Here is a 15338-nt window from a genome sequence, read left to right on the forward strand (position 1 = left end):
AGACACCACCAGAGCAGCTTCCTATGTCATGAGATATATTTCCTAACAATCTTAGTAGGATTATTTTTGATTCTGGAAATATTATTATTTATGACAATATTAATCATTGTTGCCTTTTTTTATAAAGTCACTTTACTTTCTTCTTTTCTCATTTCCCAAGGAAGGACCACATCATTTATCTTTGTTTATTGAAATAACTTTAGGCTCACATAAAAGTTGCAAAAATAATACAAATATTCCCGGTAGGTCCATCCCTCACCTTGCCCCAATGAAAATATTCTACATAACAATGGCACAATGATCAAATCAGGAAACTGACATTGATACAATGCTATAAAACACAGGTCATATTCAAATTTCACCCTTTTTCACATGCAATATTTTTAGGGTATAGTTCCATAAAATTCTATGAAATTTTATTATATCTATTCAAATCCCTACCAAGACAGATACAGAACTGCTCCATTACTCCAGTTCCTTGTGCTACCCCTTTAGAGTCACACATCTGTTTTATTTATAAAAAGAAAATCTTACATAAAATCACATTATTTAAAACAATACAGCATTTTAATGCTTACTTCTAAGATGTTTGCCTTCCAGTTGCATTAGTTTAAAAATAATTTTCTTCCCTGAAGGTTTTCTCATCACATTATAATTAAACTTCCCTTCCCTCTCCAAATGTGGCTGTCTGCAGGGATATGTGAAATTACACTCAGTTGATAGTCATCACCAACTTAGCATATTGGTGAAAAAGTGTACAGTATCTATAAAATGTAATCTTCAGAAGTATTTGTCCATACTGAGCAGGGATTTGTGATTTTATTTTCTATCTAAATATAAAATTGATTTACCTGCATAGAAGTGAAATATAAAGTCAGTAAAATATCTGAGTGCAGTAACCATAAAACTAAATTAATCTGAATGTTATAGGAGTAAAGTGGTCCATCTCATTGCTTAAATAAATTAATTTTGAACAGAAAATTATTTTGGGTTAAAATTTTGAAATTTAGGGCAAATAAATTGTATTCATCCAAATGCCAAATACAATTCAGGTTTTTCTCTTTTTTTCCCCTTAATTTTATTTATATATTTACTTTACTTTGGCTGGGTTCGGTCTTTGTTGCTTCACAGGCTTTCTCTAGTTGTGGCGAGCGGGGGCTCTTCTTTGTTCGGGTGCATGGGCTTCTCATTACGGTCGCTTCTCTTTTTGCAGAGCATGGATTCTAGGCACACGGGCTCAGTAGTTGTGGCACACGGGGTTAGTTGCTTCACAGCATGTGGGAACTTCCTGGACCAGGGCTTGAACCTGTGACCCCTGTACTGGCAGATGGATTCTTTTTTTCTTTCTTTTTTTAAACATCTTTATTGGAGTATATTTGTTTTACAATGGTGTCTTAGTTTCTGCTTTATAACAAAGTGAATCAGCTATACACATACATATATCCCCATATTTCCCCCCTCTTGCATCTCCTTCCCACGCCTCCTACCCCACCCATCTAGGTGGTCACAAAGCACCGAGCTGATCTCCCTGTGCTAGGTGACAGCTTCCCACTAGCTATTCATTTTACATTTGGTAGTGTATACATGTCCATACCACTATCTCACTTCGTCCCAGCTTACCCTTCCCACTTCCTGTGTCCTCAAGTCCATTCTCCATGTCTGCATCCTTATTCCTGTCCTGCCCCTAGGCTCTTCAGAAACATTACTTTTTTTTTCATTGCATATATATGTGTTAGCATATAGTATTTGTTTTTCTCTTTCTGAATTACTTCACTCTGTATGACAGTCTCTAGGTCCATACACCTAACTACAAATAACTAAATTTTGTTTCTTCTTATGGCTGAGTAATATTTCATGTTATATATGTGCCACATCTTCTTTATCCATTCATCTGTTGATGGACAATTAGGTTGTTTCTATGTCTTGGGTGTTGTAAATGGAGCTGCAATGAACATTGTGGTACATGACTCTAGTTGAATTATGGCTTTCTCAGGGTATATGCACAGTAGTGGGATTGCTGGGTCATACAGTAGTTCTATTTTTAGTTTTTTAAGGAATCTCCATACTGTTCTCCACAGTGGCTGTATCAATTTACATTCCCACCAACAGTGCAAGAGGGTTCCCTTTTCTCCACACCCTCTCCAGCATTTATTGTTTGTAGATTTTTTGAGGATGGCCATTCTGACTGGTGTGAGGTGATACCTTATTATAGTTTTGAGTTGCATTTCTCTAATGAATAGTGATATTGAGCATCCTTTCATCTGTTTCTTGGCAATCTGTATATCTTCTTTGGAGAAATGTCTATTTAGGTCTTCTGCCCATTTTTGGATTGGGTTGTTTGATTTTTGATATTGAGCTGCTTGTAAATTTTAAAGATTAATCCTCTGTCAGTGGCTTCATTTGCAGATATTTTCTCCCATTCTGAGGGTTGTCTTTTTGGCTTGTTTATGGTTTCCTTTGCTATGGAAAAGCTTTGAAGTTTCATTAGGTCCCATTTGTTTATTTTTGTTTTTATTTCCATTTCTCTAGGTGGTGGGTCAAAAAGGATCTTGCTGTGATTTATGTCATAGAGTGTTCTGCCTATGTTTTCCTCTAAGAGTTTGATAGTGTCTGACCTTATATTTAGGTCTTTAATCCATTTTGAGCTTATTTTTGTGTATGGTTTTAAGGAGTGTTCTAATTTCTTTCTTTTACATGTAGCTCTCCTGGTTTCCCAGCACCACTTAATGAAGAGGCTGTCTTTTCTCCATTATATACTCTTGCCTTCTTTATCAAAGATAAGGTGACCATATGTGCATGGGTTTATCTCTAGGCTTTCTATCCTGTTCCATTTATCTATATTTCTGTTTTTATGCCAGTACCATACTCTCTTGATTTCTGTAGCTTTGTAGTATAGTCTAAAGTCAGAGAATCTGATTCCTCCAGCTCCATTTTTCTTTCTCAAGATTGTTTTGGCTATATGGGGTCTTTTGTGTTTCCATACAAATTGTGATATTTTTTGTTCTAGTTCTGTGAAAAATGTCAGTGGTAGTTTGATAGGGATTGCATTGAATCTGTAATTTGCTTTGGGTAGTAAAGCCATTTTCACCATATTGAATCTTCCAATCCAAGAACATGGTATATCTCTCCATCTTTTTGTATCATCTTTAATTTCTTTCATCAGTGTCTTATAGTTTTCTGCATACAGGTCTTTTTTCTCCTTAGGTAGGTTTATTCCTAGGTATTTTATTGTTGTCATTGCAATGGTAAATGTGAGTGTTTCCTTAAATTCACTTTCAGATTTCTCATCATTAGTGTAAAGGAATGTGAGAGATTTCTGTGCATTAATTTTCTATCCTGCTACTTTACCAAATTCATTGATTAGCTCTAGTAGTTTTCTGGTAGCATATTTAGGATTCTCTATGTATAATATCATGTCATCTGCAAAGAGTGACAGCTTTACTTCTTTTATCTGATTTGGATTCCTTAACTTTCTTTTTTTTCTCTGATTGTTGTGGCTAAAACTTCAAAAACTATGTTGAATAAGAGTAGTGAGAGTGGACAACCTTGTCTTGTTCTTGATCTTAGAAGAAATGGTTTAAATTTTTCACCATTGCAAACGATGTTGGCTGTGGGTTTGTCATATATGGCCTTTATTATGTTGAGTAAAGTTCCCTCTATGCCTACTTTCTGGAGGGTTTATATCATAAATTAATGTTGAATTTTGTCCAAAGCTTTTTCTGCATCTATTGAGATGATCATGTGTTTTTTCCTTCAATTTGTTAATATGGTTTATCACATTGATCAATTTGCATATATTGAAGAATCCTTGCATTCCTGAGATAAATCACATTTCATCATGGCCTAAGATCCTTTTAATGTGCTCTTGGATTCTGTTTCCAATATTTTTTGAGGATTTTTTCATCTATGTTCATCAGTGATATTGTCCTGTAGTTTCCTTTCTTTGTGACATCTTTGTCAGGTTTTGGTATCAGGTTGATGTTAACCCTGTAGAAAGACTTTGAGAGTGTTCCTCCCTCTGCTATATTTTGGAAGAATTTGAGAAGTATAGGTGTTAGCTATTCTCTAATAGAATTTGATAGAATTTGCCTGTGAAGCCATCTGGTCCTGGGCTTTTGTTTTTTGGAAGGTTTTTTTAATCACAGTCTCAATTTCAGTGCTTGTGATTGGCCTGTTTATATTTTCTATTTCTTCCTGGTTCAGTCTTGGAAGGTTGTGCTTTTCTAAGAATTTGTCCATTTATTACAGATTGCCCATTTTCTTGGCATATAGTTGCTTGTAATTATCTCTTATGATCCTTTGTATTTCTGCAGTGTCAGTTGTTACTTCTCCTTTTTCGTGTCTAATTCTTTTGATTTGAATCTTGTCCCTTTTTTTCTTAATGAGTCGGTCTAATGGTTTATCATTTTTTTTAATCTTCTCAAGGAACCAGCTTTTACTTTTTTTGATGTTTACTATTGTTTTCTTCATTTCTTTCTTATTTATTTCTGATCTGATCTTTATGATTTCTTTCTTTCTGCTAACTTTGGGGGTTTTTTGTTCTTCTTCCTCTAGTTGCTTTAGGTGTAAAATTAGGTTGTTTATTTGAGTTTTTTCTTGAGTTAGGATAGTATTGCTATAAACTTCCCTCTTAGAACTGCTTTTGCTGTATCCCATAGGTTTTGGGTCATTGTGTTTTCTTTGTCCTTTTTTTCTAGGTATATGTTTTTTATTTTCTCTTTGTTTTCTTCAGTGATCTCTTGGTTATTTAGTAGTGTATTGTTTACCCTCCAAGTGTTTGTATTTTTTACAGATTGTTTCCTTTATTTGATATCTAGTCTCAAAGTGATGTGGTTGGAAACATTAAATGATTTGATTTCAATAGTCTTAAATTTACCAAAGGCTTGATTTGTGACCTAAGATATGATCTATCCTGGAGAATATTCCATGAGTGCTTGAGATGAAAGTATAATCTGCTCTTTTTGTATGCAATATCCTATAAATATCAATTAAGTCCATCTTGTTTAATGTATCATTTAAAGTTTGTGTTTCCTTATTTATTTTCATTTTGGATTATCTGTCCATTGATGGAAGTGGGGTATTAAGGTCCCCTAGTATTATTGTGTTACTATCGATTTCCCCTTTTATGGCTGTTAGCATTTGCCATATGTATTGAGGTGCTCCTGTGTTGGGTGCATAAATATTTACAATTCTCATATCTTCTTCTTGGATTGACCCCTTGAACATTATTTAGTGTCCTTCTTTGTCCCTTGTAATAGTCTTTATTTTAAAATATATTTTGTCTGATATGAGAATTGCTACTCCAGCTTTCATTTGATTTCCATTTGCATGGAATGTCTTTTGCCATCCCCTCAATTTCAGTCTGTATGTGTCCCTAGGTCTGAAGTAGGTCTCTTGTAGACAGCATATATATGGGTCTTGTGTTTGTAATAATTCAGGCACTCTATATCTTTTAGTTGGATCATTTAATCCATTTACCTTTAAGGTAGTTATTGATATGTAGTTCCTATTACCATTTTCTTAATTGATTTGGGTTTGTTATTGTAGGTCTTTTCTTCCTCTTGTGTTTCCTGCCTAGAGAAGTTCCTTTAGCATTTGTTGTAAAGCTGGTTTGGTGGTGCTGAATCCTCTTAGCTTTTGCTTGTCTGTAAAGGTTTTAATTTCTCTGTGAAATCTGAATGAGATCCTTGCTACTAGAGTAATCTTGGTTGTAGGTTTTTTCCTTTCATCACTGTAAATATGTCCTGCCACTCTGTTCTGCCTTGCAGAGTTTCTGCTGAAAGATCAGCTGTTAACCTTATGGGGATTTCCTTTTATGTTATTTGTTGTTTTTCTCTTGCTGCTTTTAATAACTTTTGTTTGTATTTAATTTTTGATAGTTTGATTAGTATGTGTCTTGGCGTGTTTCTCCTTGGATTTATCCTGTATGGGACTCTCTGCACTTCCTGAACTTGATTGACTGTTTCCTTTCCCATATTAAGGAAGTTTTCAACTATAATTTCTTCAAATATTTTCTCAGTCCCTTTCTTTATCTATTCTTCTGGGACCCCTATACTTTGAATGTTGGTGTGTTTAATATGGTCCCAAAGGTCTCTGAGACTGTCATCAATTCTTTTCATTCTTTTTTCTTTATTCTGCTCTGTGGTAGTTATTTCCACTATTTTATCTTCCAGGTCACTTATCAGTTCTTCTGTCTCATTTATTCTGCTATTGATTCCTTCTAGAGATTATTTAATTTCATCTACTGTGTTTTTTATCCTTGCCTCTTTTCTCTTTAGTTTTTCTAGATCCTTTTTATATATTTCTTGTGTTTCATCCATTCTGTTTCCAAGATTTTGGAACATCTTTACTATCATTACACTGAATTCTTTTTCAGGTAGGTTGCTTATTTCTGATACATTTGTTTTGTCTGGTGGGTTTTTACCTTGCTCATTATTCTGCTGTGCATTTCTCTTTCTTCTCATTTTGCTTAACTTACTGTGTTTGGTGTCTTCTTTTTGCAGGCTCCAGGTTCACAGTTCCCATTGTTTTGGGGGTCTGCCCCTAGTGGCTAATGGTGGTTCATTGGGTTGGGTAGGCTTCCTGGTGTATGGGTCTAGTGCCTGTGTTCTGGTAGATAGGCCTGGATCTAGTCTTTCTGGTGGGCAGAACTGTGGTCGGTGGTATGTTTTGGGGTGTCTGTGACCTTATTATGATTTTAGGCAGTCTCTCTGCTACTGGGTGTTGTTGTGTTCCTCTCTTCCTTGTTTTCTGATGTAGGGTGTCCAGCACTGTAGCTTGCTGGTCATTGAGTGGAGTTGGGTCTTAGCATTGAGATGGAGATATGTGGGAGAGCTTTTGCCTTTTGATATTACATGGATCCCTGAGGTCTCTGGTGGAGCAATGTCCTGAACTTGGCTTTCCCACCTCAGAGGCACAGGCCTGACATCCAGCCAGAGCACCAAGACCCTGTCAGCCACATGGCTCAGAAGAAAAGCAAGAATAAAAAAGAAAAATAAATAATAAAATAAAACAAAGTTATTAAAATTAAAAAATATATCATTAAAAGTAAAAAAAATTAAAAAGTCATAAAAAAGAAAGTAAGAAAGAAAGAATATAGCAACCAAACCAATAAACAAATCCATCATTGAAAACAAGTGATAAAAACTATACCAAAAAATACAAAAAGAATAAATAAACGGACAGAAAGAACCCTAGGACAAATGGTAAAAACAATGCTATACAGATAAACTCACACAAAGAAGCATACACATACACACTCACAGAAAGTGAAAATGGGAAAAACATGTATATCTATATTATAAAAAAAAAGGAAGAGAGCAACCTAATCAATAAAAAAATCTACCAATGATAATAAACTCTAAATATGAAATGAAGATAAACATAAAACCAGAAACAAATTGGATTAAGAAAGCAAACCCCAAGTCTAAGTTGCTGCCAAAGTCCACCGCCTCAATTTTGGGATGATTCATTGTCTATTCATGTATTCCAGAGATTCAGGGTACATCAAGTTGATTGTGGATATTTAATCTGCTGCTCTTGAGGTTGTTGGGAGAAATTTCCCTTTCTCTTCTTTGTTCGCACAGCTCTTGGGGTTCAGCTTTGGATTTGGGCCCACTTCTGCATGTAGGTCACCTGAGGGCATCTCTTCTTCACTCAGAAAGGATGGGGTTAAATTAGCAGTTAATTAGGGGGCTCTAGCTCACTCAGGCCAGTGGGAGGGTGTGGTACAGAATGGAGGGTGAGTCTGTGGCAGCAGAGGCTGGCATGATGTTGCAAAAGCCTGAGGCACGCCATGTGTTCTCCTGGGGAAATTGTCCCTGGATCATGGGACCCTGGCAGTGGCAGGCTGCACAGGCTTCTGAGAGGAGAGGTTCGATAGTGACCTGTTCTTGCACACAGTCTTCTTGGTGGCTGTAGCAGAAGCTTTAACATTTCATGCCCATTTCTGGTGTCCTCACTGATAGCAGCGCCTCATGCCCGCCTCTGGAGCTCATTTAGGTGGTGTTCCATATGCCCTCTCCTTGCACACTCTTTTGGGAAGTCTGAGGTCTTCTGGCAGGTGTATTCTTAACCACTGTGCCACCAGGGAAGTCCCACAATTCAGGTTTTTCTTGATATTAGGTTCCTATATTAATTCATAGAATTTAGTATGATTATCTTTATAGTGTACTATACATGTGTATATATTTATCTTGTAATATATGTAATTGTGGGTATTAGACACATTCCTGGTTCCATTTTAACCCTGTGATAATATGCAGAGTCAAGAAATTGGGAGAATGTCTATGTTCAGTAGATAATTTTGGAAAAGACACAAATTCAGAGCACATGAACATGTTTATACAAGAATTCTTATAACCTCCATTTATAAGATGCTTCCACATCATCCTTAGTGTGTCAGCCCAAACCTTTTGCTATGCTGCCAGGAAATGGATTCACCTTCAGATCTCATGTTGTGCACTCAGGAAACTCATTCTCCTTCTTGTAGCTATGCTCCCTACCCACTCTTGCCACATTGCCTACAGTACTTACTTCTTGGGAAGTTTCACTTGTAAGTACATTGCAATACATATATATGTTTCCTTGCTCATCCATACCCATGATCTTGTGTTTCTTACCTTAATATATGGTATGGCAATACAGGACATATAATCTTCCATAGTTTCCTAGTTACTCTTATTTCTTGATTTCTTACATACCTTGATTCACCTGTTTCTACTTTTTGTTGTTTGATAGATTAAGAGATAATGATAGATAGATATATAGATATGTGTGTATATATATATATATATATATCTTGTACATATATATGTATATATACATATATAAAGTAAAATATTTTGGCATAAGCTAGGGAAAAACAAAAGTGAGGGGTTTTTGTGTGTGTGTAAGTGTGTGTGTGTGTGTGTGTGTTGTATGTACAGAGGGCTTAATTGTTTGGATTAAATGTTATTTTAGGTGTTTGTTTATTTATTTAGAAGTCCATGATATAAGGTTGCATTCTTATTTTTCTAATATAATTTGAATGTCATAAATATTTTTGAGTAGATAGTTCTTTTTAAATTCAGTTCAGCAAGTACTTATAAAAAAATCTATGGTTGCACTGTATTTATAAGTAAATATATGTTTTTCAGAAATATATTTCTATAAATGATCAATTTTATTTGCCCTTGAGTAATAATTCTCTAGCAAGGAGTCTCCTTACCTAAGGTAATCACACCTTTCTCTAAAACTCAGCATCTCTTGAAGGTACTGGTAGAGGCATTGCCATTCTCCAGGCAAGCCAAAGAGCAGTCCTCACTTTTTGTATGCTCTAAAGGAGATGTTTCAAATGTTTCCTGGGTTTTGCCCCTAGCTCAAACTGACCATAACTTTTTTCATGCCTGTGATAGGGAAAGAAGTCCTTCTGGATGCAAATCATCTCCACTGGGCAGCAGGTCTTTTGTTTTCATAGTTACTATCTCACCTAACTCAATTTCAGTAGAGATATGCTCTAATGCAGAAACATATGCTAGAAAAAAAATTAGTTCTGCAGTTTGAACTCTCTGATGAAGTTAATGCAACACATAAGCTAGCACTTAAAAAGCTCTTAAAATTCCATTATATGCCAACATGAATACAAAAAATAATGAGTTCCTCATTTTTGACAAATGAAATAATGAATTGCACACGGGCCTTCTAGCCGAGGACATGTGGAGTTAACTTATAAATGCCGCCCACCCCCAAATAAGACTTAAAACAGGTGACTGTGAATGGGACTGTTTATTCATTTTGAAGGTATGAAAACAATCATAAGAAATAGATTATTTCACTTGCAAACCCCTTTTTTTATTCAAACTAATTGTTTTTGATTTGAACACATGACTTTCCTCTTCGTATTCTTTTTTTTTGTCATCTTTATTTTTTATTTTTTTTTTTGCTTTACAACAAATTTAATCAGTTATATATATACATATGTTCCCATATCCCCTCCGTTTTGTGTCTCCCTCCCACCCTCCCTATCCCACCCCTCCAGGCGGTTACAAAGCACCGAGCTGATCTCCCTGTGCAATGCGGCTGCTTCCCACTAGCTATCTACCTTATGTTTGGTAGTGTATATATGTCCATGCCGCTCTTTCACTTTGTCACAGCTTACCCTTCCACCTCCCCATATCCTCAAGTCCATGCTCTAGTAGGTCTGTATCTTTATTCCTGTCTTACCCCTATGTTCTTCATGACATTTTTTTTCTTAAATTCCATATATATGTGTCAGCATACAGTATTTGTCTTTCTCTTTCTGACTTACTTCACTCTGTATGACAGGCTCTAGGTCCATCCACCTCATTACAAATAGCTCAATTTCGTTTCATTTTATGGCTGAGTAATATTCCATTGTATATATGTGCCACATCTTCTTTATCCATTCATCCGATGATGGACACTTAGGTTGTTTCCAGCTCCGGGCTATTGTGAATAGAGCTGCAATGAACATTTTGGTACATGTCTCTTTTTGAATTATGGTTTTCTCAGGGTATATGACTAGTAGTGGGATTGCTGGGTCATATGGTAGTTCTATTTGTAGTTTTTTAAGGAACCTCCATACTGTTCTCCATAGTGGCTGTACCAATTCACATTCCCACCAGCAGTGCAAGAGTGTTCCCTTTTTTCCACACCCTCTCCAGCATTTATTGTTTCTAGATTTTTTGAGGATGGCCATTCTGACTGGTGTGAGATGATATCTCATTGTAGTTTTGATTTGCATTTCTCTAATGAGTAAAGATGTTGAGCATCCTTTCATGTGTTTGTTGGCAGTCTGTATATCTTCTTTGGAGAAATGTCTATTTAGGTCTTCTGCCCATTTTTGGATTGGGTTGTTTTTTTTTTGTTATTGAGCTGCATGAGCTGCTTATAAATTTTGGAGATTAATCCTTTGTCAGTTGCTTCATTTGCAAATACTTTCTCCCATTCTGAGGGTTGTCTTTTGATCTTGTTTATGGTTTCCTTTGCTGTGCAAAAGCTTTTAAGTTTCTTTAGGTCCCATTTGTTTATTTTTGTCTTTATTTCCATTTCTCTAGGAGGTGGGTCAAAAAGGATCTTATTGTGATTTATGTTATAGAGTGTTCTGCCTATGTTTTCCTCTAGGAGTTTGATAGTGTCTGGCCTTACATTTAGGTCTTTAATCCATTTTGAGCTTATTTTTGTGTATGGTGTTAGGAAATGATCTAATCTCATACTTTTACATGTGCCTATCCAGTTTTCCCAGCACCACTTATTAAAGAGACGGTCCTTTCTCCACTGTACATTCCTGCCTACTTTATGGAAGATAAGGCGACCATATGTGCATGGGTTTATCTCTGGGCATTCTCTCCTGTTCCATTGATCTATCTTTCTGTTTTTGTGCCAATACCATACTGTCTTGATTACTGTAGCTTTGTAGTATAGTCTGGAGTCAGGGAGCCTGATTCCTCCAGCTCCATTTTTCGTTCTAAAGATTGCTTTGGCTATTTGGGGTCTTTTGTGTTTCCATAAAAATTGTGAAATTTTTTGTTCTAGTTCTGTGAAAAATGCCAGTGGTAGTTTGATAGGGATTGAATTGAATCTGTAGATTGCTTTGTGTAGTAGAGTCATTTTCTAAATGTTGATTCTTCCAATCCAAGAACATGGTACACCTCTCCATCTATTTGTATCATCTTTAATTTCTTTCATCAGTGTCTTATAATTTTCTGCATACAGGTCTTTTGTCTCCTTAGGTAGGTTTATTCCTAGATATTTTATTCTTTTTGTTGCAGTGGTAAATGGGAGTGTTTCCTTGATTTCACTTTCAGATTTTTCATCATTAGTATATAGGAATGCCAGAGATTTCTGTGCATTAATTTTGTTTCCTGCAACTTTACCAAATTCATTAATTAGCTCTAGTAGTTTTCTGGTAGCATCTTTAGGATTCTCTATGTATAGTATCATGTCATCTGCAAACAGTGACAGCTTTACTTCTTCTTTTCCAATTTGGATTCCTTTTATTTCCTTTTCTTCTCTCATTGCTGTGGCTAAAACTTCCAAAACTATGCTGAATAAGAGTGGCGAGAGAGGGCAACCTTGTCTTGTTCCTGATCTTAGTGGAAATGGTTTCAGTTTTTCACCATTGAGGACGATGCTGGCTGTGGGTTTGTCATATATGGCCTTTATTATGTTGAGGAAAGTTCCTTCTATGCCTACTTTCTGCAGGGTTTTTATCATAAATAGGTTTTGAATTTTGTTGAAAGCTTTCTCTGCATGTATTGAGACGGTCATATGGTTTTTCTCCTTCAATTTGTTAATATGGTGTATCACATTGATTGATTTGCGTATAATGAAGAATCCTTGCATTCCTGGAATAAACCTCACTTGACCATGGTGCATGATCCTTTTAATGTGCTGTTGGATTCTGTTTGCTAGTATTTTGTTGAGGATTTTTGCATCTATGTTCATCAGTGATATTGGCCTGTAGTTTTCTTTCTTTGTGACATCCTTGTCTGGTTTTGGTATCAAGGTGATGGTGGCCTTGTAGAATGAGTTTAGGAGTGTTCCTCCCTCTGCTATATTTTGGAAGAGTTTGAGAAGGATAGGTGTTAGCTCTTCTCTAAATGCTTGATAGAATTCGCCTGTGAAGCCACTGGTCCTGGGCTTTTGTTTGTTGGAAAATTTTTTATCACAGTTTCAATTTCAGTGCTTGTGATTGGTCTGTTCATATTTTCTATTTCTTCCTGATTCAGTCTTGGCAGGTTGTGCATTTCTAAGAATTTGTCCATTTCTTCCAGGTTCTCCATTTTATTGGCATAGAGTTGCTTGTAGTAATCTCTCATGATCGTTTGTATTTCTGCAGTGTCAGTTGTTTCTTCTCCTTTTTCATTTCTTATTCTATTGATTTGAGTCTTCTCCCTTTTTTTCTTGATGAGTCTGGCTAATGGTTTTTCAATTTTGTTTATCTTCTCAAAGAACCAGCTTTTAGTTTTATTGATCTTTGCTATCGTTTCCTTCAATTCTTTTTCATTTATTTCTGATCTGATTTTTATGATTTCTTTCCTTCTGCTAACTTTGGGATGTTTTTGTTCTTCTTTCTCTAATTGCTTTAGGGGCAAGGTTAGGTTGTTTATTCGAGATGTTTCCTGTTTCTTAAGGTGGGATTGTATTGCTATAAACTTCCCTCTTAGAACTGCTTTTGCTGCATCCCATAGGTTTTGGGTCGTCGTGTCTCCATTGTCATTTGTTTCTAGGTATTTTGAAATTTCCTCTTTGATTTTTTCAGTGATCACTTCGTTATTAAGTAGTGTATTGTTTAGCCTCCATGTGTTTGTATTTTTTACAGATCTTTTCCTATAATTGATATCTAGTCTCTTAGCACTGTGGTCGGAAAAGATACTTGATACAATTTCAATTTTCTTAAATTTACCAAGGCTTTATTTGTGACCCAAGATATGATCTATCCTGGAGAATGTTCCATGAGCACTTGAGAAAAATGTGTATTCTGTTGTTTATGGATGGAATGTCCTATAAATATCAATTAAGTCCATCTTGTTTAATGTATCATTTAAAGCTTGTGTTTCCTTATTTATTTTCATTTTGGAAGATCTGTCCATTGGTGAAAGTGGGGTGTTAAAGTCCCCTACTATGATTGTGTTACTGTCGATTTGCCCTTTTATGGCTGTTAGTATTTGCCTTATGTATTGAGGTGCTCCTATGTTTGGTGCATAAATATTTACAATTGTTATATCTTCTTCTTGGATCGATCCCTTGATCATTATGTAGTGTCCTTCTTTGTCTCTTCTAGTAGTCTTTATTTTAAAGTCTATTTTGTCTGATATGAGAATTGCTACTCCAGCTTTCTTTTGATTTCCATTTGCATGGAATATCTTTTTCCATCCCCTTACTTTCAGTCTGTATGTGTCTCTAGGTCTGAAGTGGGTCTCTTGTAGACAGCATATGTATGAGTCTTGTTTTTGTATCCATTCAGCCAATCTGTGTCTTTTGGTGGGAGTATTTAGTCCATTTACATTTAAGGTAATTATTGATATGTATGTTCTTTTCCCATTTTCTTAATTGTTTTGGGTTCTTTATTGTAGGTCTTTTACTTTTTTGTGTTTCTTGCCTAGAGAAGTTCCTTTAGCATTTGTTGTAAAGGTGGTTTGGTGTTGCTGAACTCTCTCAGCTTTTGCTTGTCTGTAAACGTTTTAATTTCTCCATCAAATCTGAATGAGATCCTTGCTGGGTAGAGTAATCTTGGTTGCAGGTTTTTCTCCTTCATGACATTAATTATGTCCTGCCACTCCCTTCTGGCTTGTAGAGTTTCTGCTGAGAGATCAGCTGTTATCCTGATGGGGATTCCCTTGTGTGTTATTTGTTGTTTTTGCCTTGCTGCTTTTAATATGATTTCTTTGTGTTTAATTTTTGACAGTTTGATTAATATGTGTCTTGGCATATTTCTCCTTGGATTTATTCTGTATGGGACTCTCTGTGCCTCCTGGACTTGATGAGCTATTTCCATTCCCATATTATGGAAGTTTTCAACTATAATCTCTTCAAATATTTTCTCAGTCCCTTTCTTTTTCTCTTCTTCTTCTGGAAAACCTATAATTCGAATGTTGGTGCATTTAATGTTGTCCCCGAGGTCTCTGAGACTGTCCTCTGTTCTTTTCATTCCTTTTTTTTATTTTGCTCTGCAGCAGTTATTTCCACTATTTTATCTTCCACCTCACTTATCCATTCTTCTGCCTCAGTTATTCTGCTATTGATCCCATCTAGAGTATTTTTTTATTTCATTTATTGTGTTTTTAATCGATGCTTGATTCATCTTTAGTTCTTCTAGGTCCTTGTTAACTGTTTCTTGTATTTTGTCTAATCTATTTCCAAGATTTTGGATCTTGGAAATAGAATCTTGGATCATCTTTACCATCATTATTCTGAATTCTTTTTCAGGTAAACTGCCTATTACCTCTTCATTTGTTAGGTCTGGTGGGTTTTTATCTTGCTCCTTCTCCTGCTGTGTGTTTTTCTGTCTTCTCATTTTGCTTATGTTACTGTGTTTGGGGTCTCCTTTTTGCAGCCTGCAGGTTCGTAGTTCCCGTTGTTTTTGGTGTCTGTCCCTAGTGGCTAAGGTTGGTTTAGTGGGTTGTGTAGGCTTCCTGGTGGAGGGGACTACTGCCTCTGTCCTGGTGGATGAGGCTGGATCTTTTCTTTCTGGTGGGCAGGTCCACGTGTGGTTGTGTGTTTTGGGGTGTCTGCAGACTTTTTATGATTTTAGGTCACTTCTCTGCTAATGGGTGGTGTTGTGTTCCTGTCTTGCTAGTTGTTTGGCATAGGGTGTCCAGCACTGTAGCTTGCTG

General features: G+C 36.0%; 1 protein-coding gene across 1 annotated transcript in view; it reads left to right on the top strand.

Moving 5' to 3' along the window:
- Positions 1-15338, top strand: part of CNTN5 (contactin 5) — a 586668-nt gene that overhangs the window by 474791 nt on the left and 96539 nt on the right. The gene's annotated exons all lie outside the window — the stretch shown is intronic.

Source organism: Mesoplodon densirostris, chromosome 7, assembly GCF_025265405.1.
Source record: "Mesoplodon densirostris isolate mMesDen1 chromosome 7, mMesDen1 primary haplotype, whole genome shotgun sequence".
In the NCBI taxonomy this organism is placed as follows: Eukaryota; Metazoa; Chordata; class Mammalia; order Artiodactyla; family Ziphiidae; genus Mesoplodon; species Mesoplodon densirostris.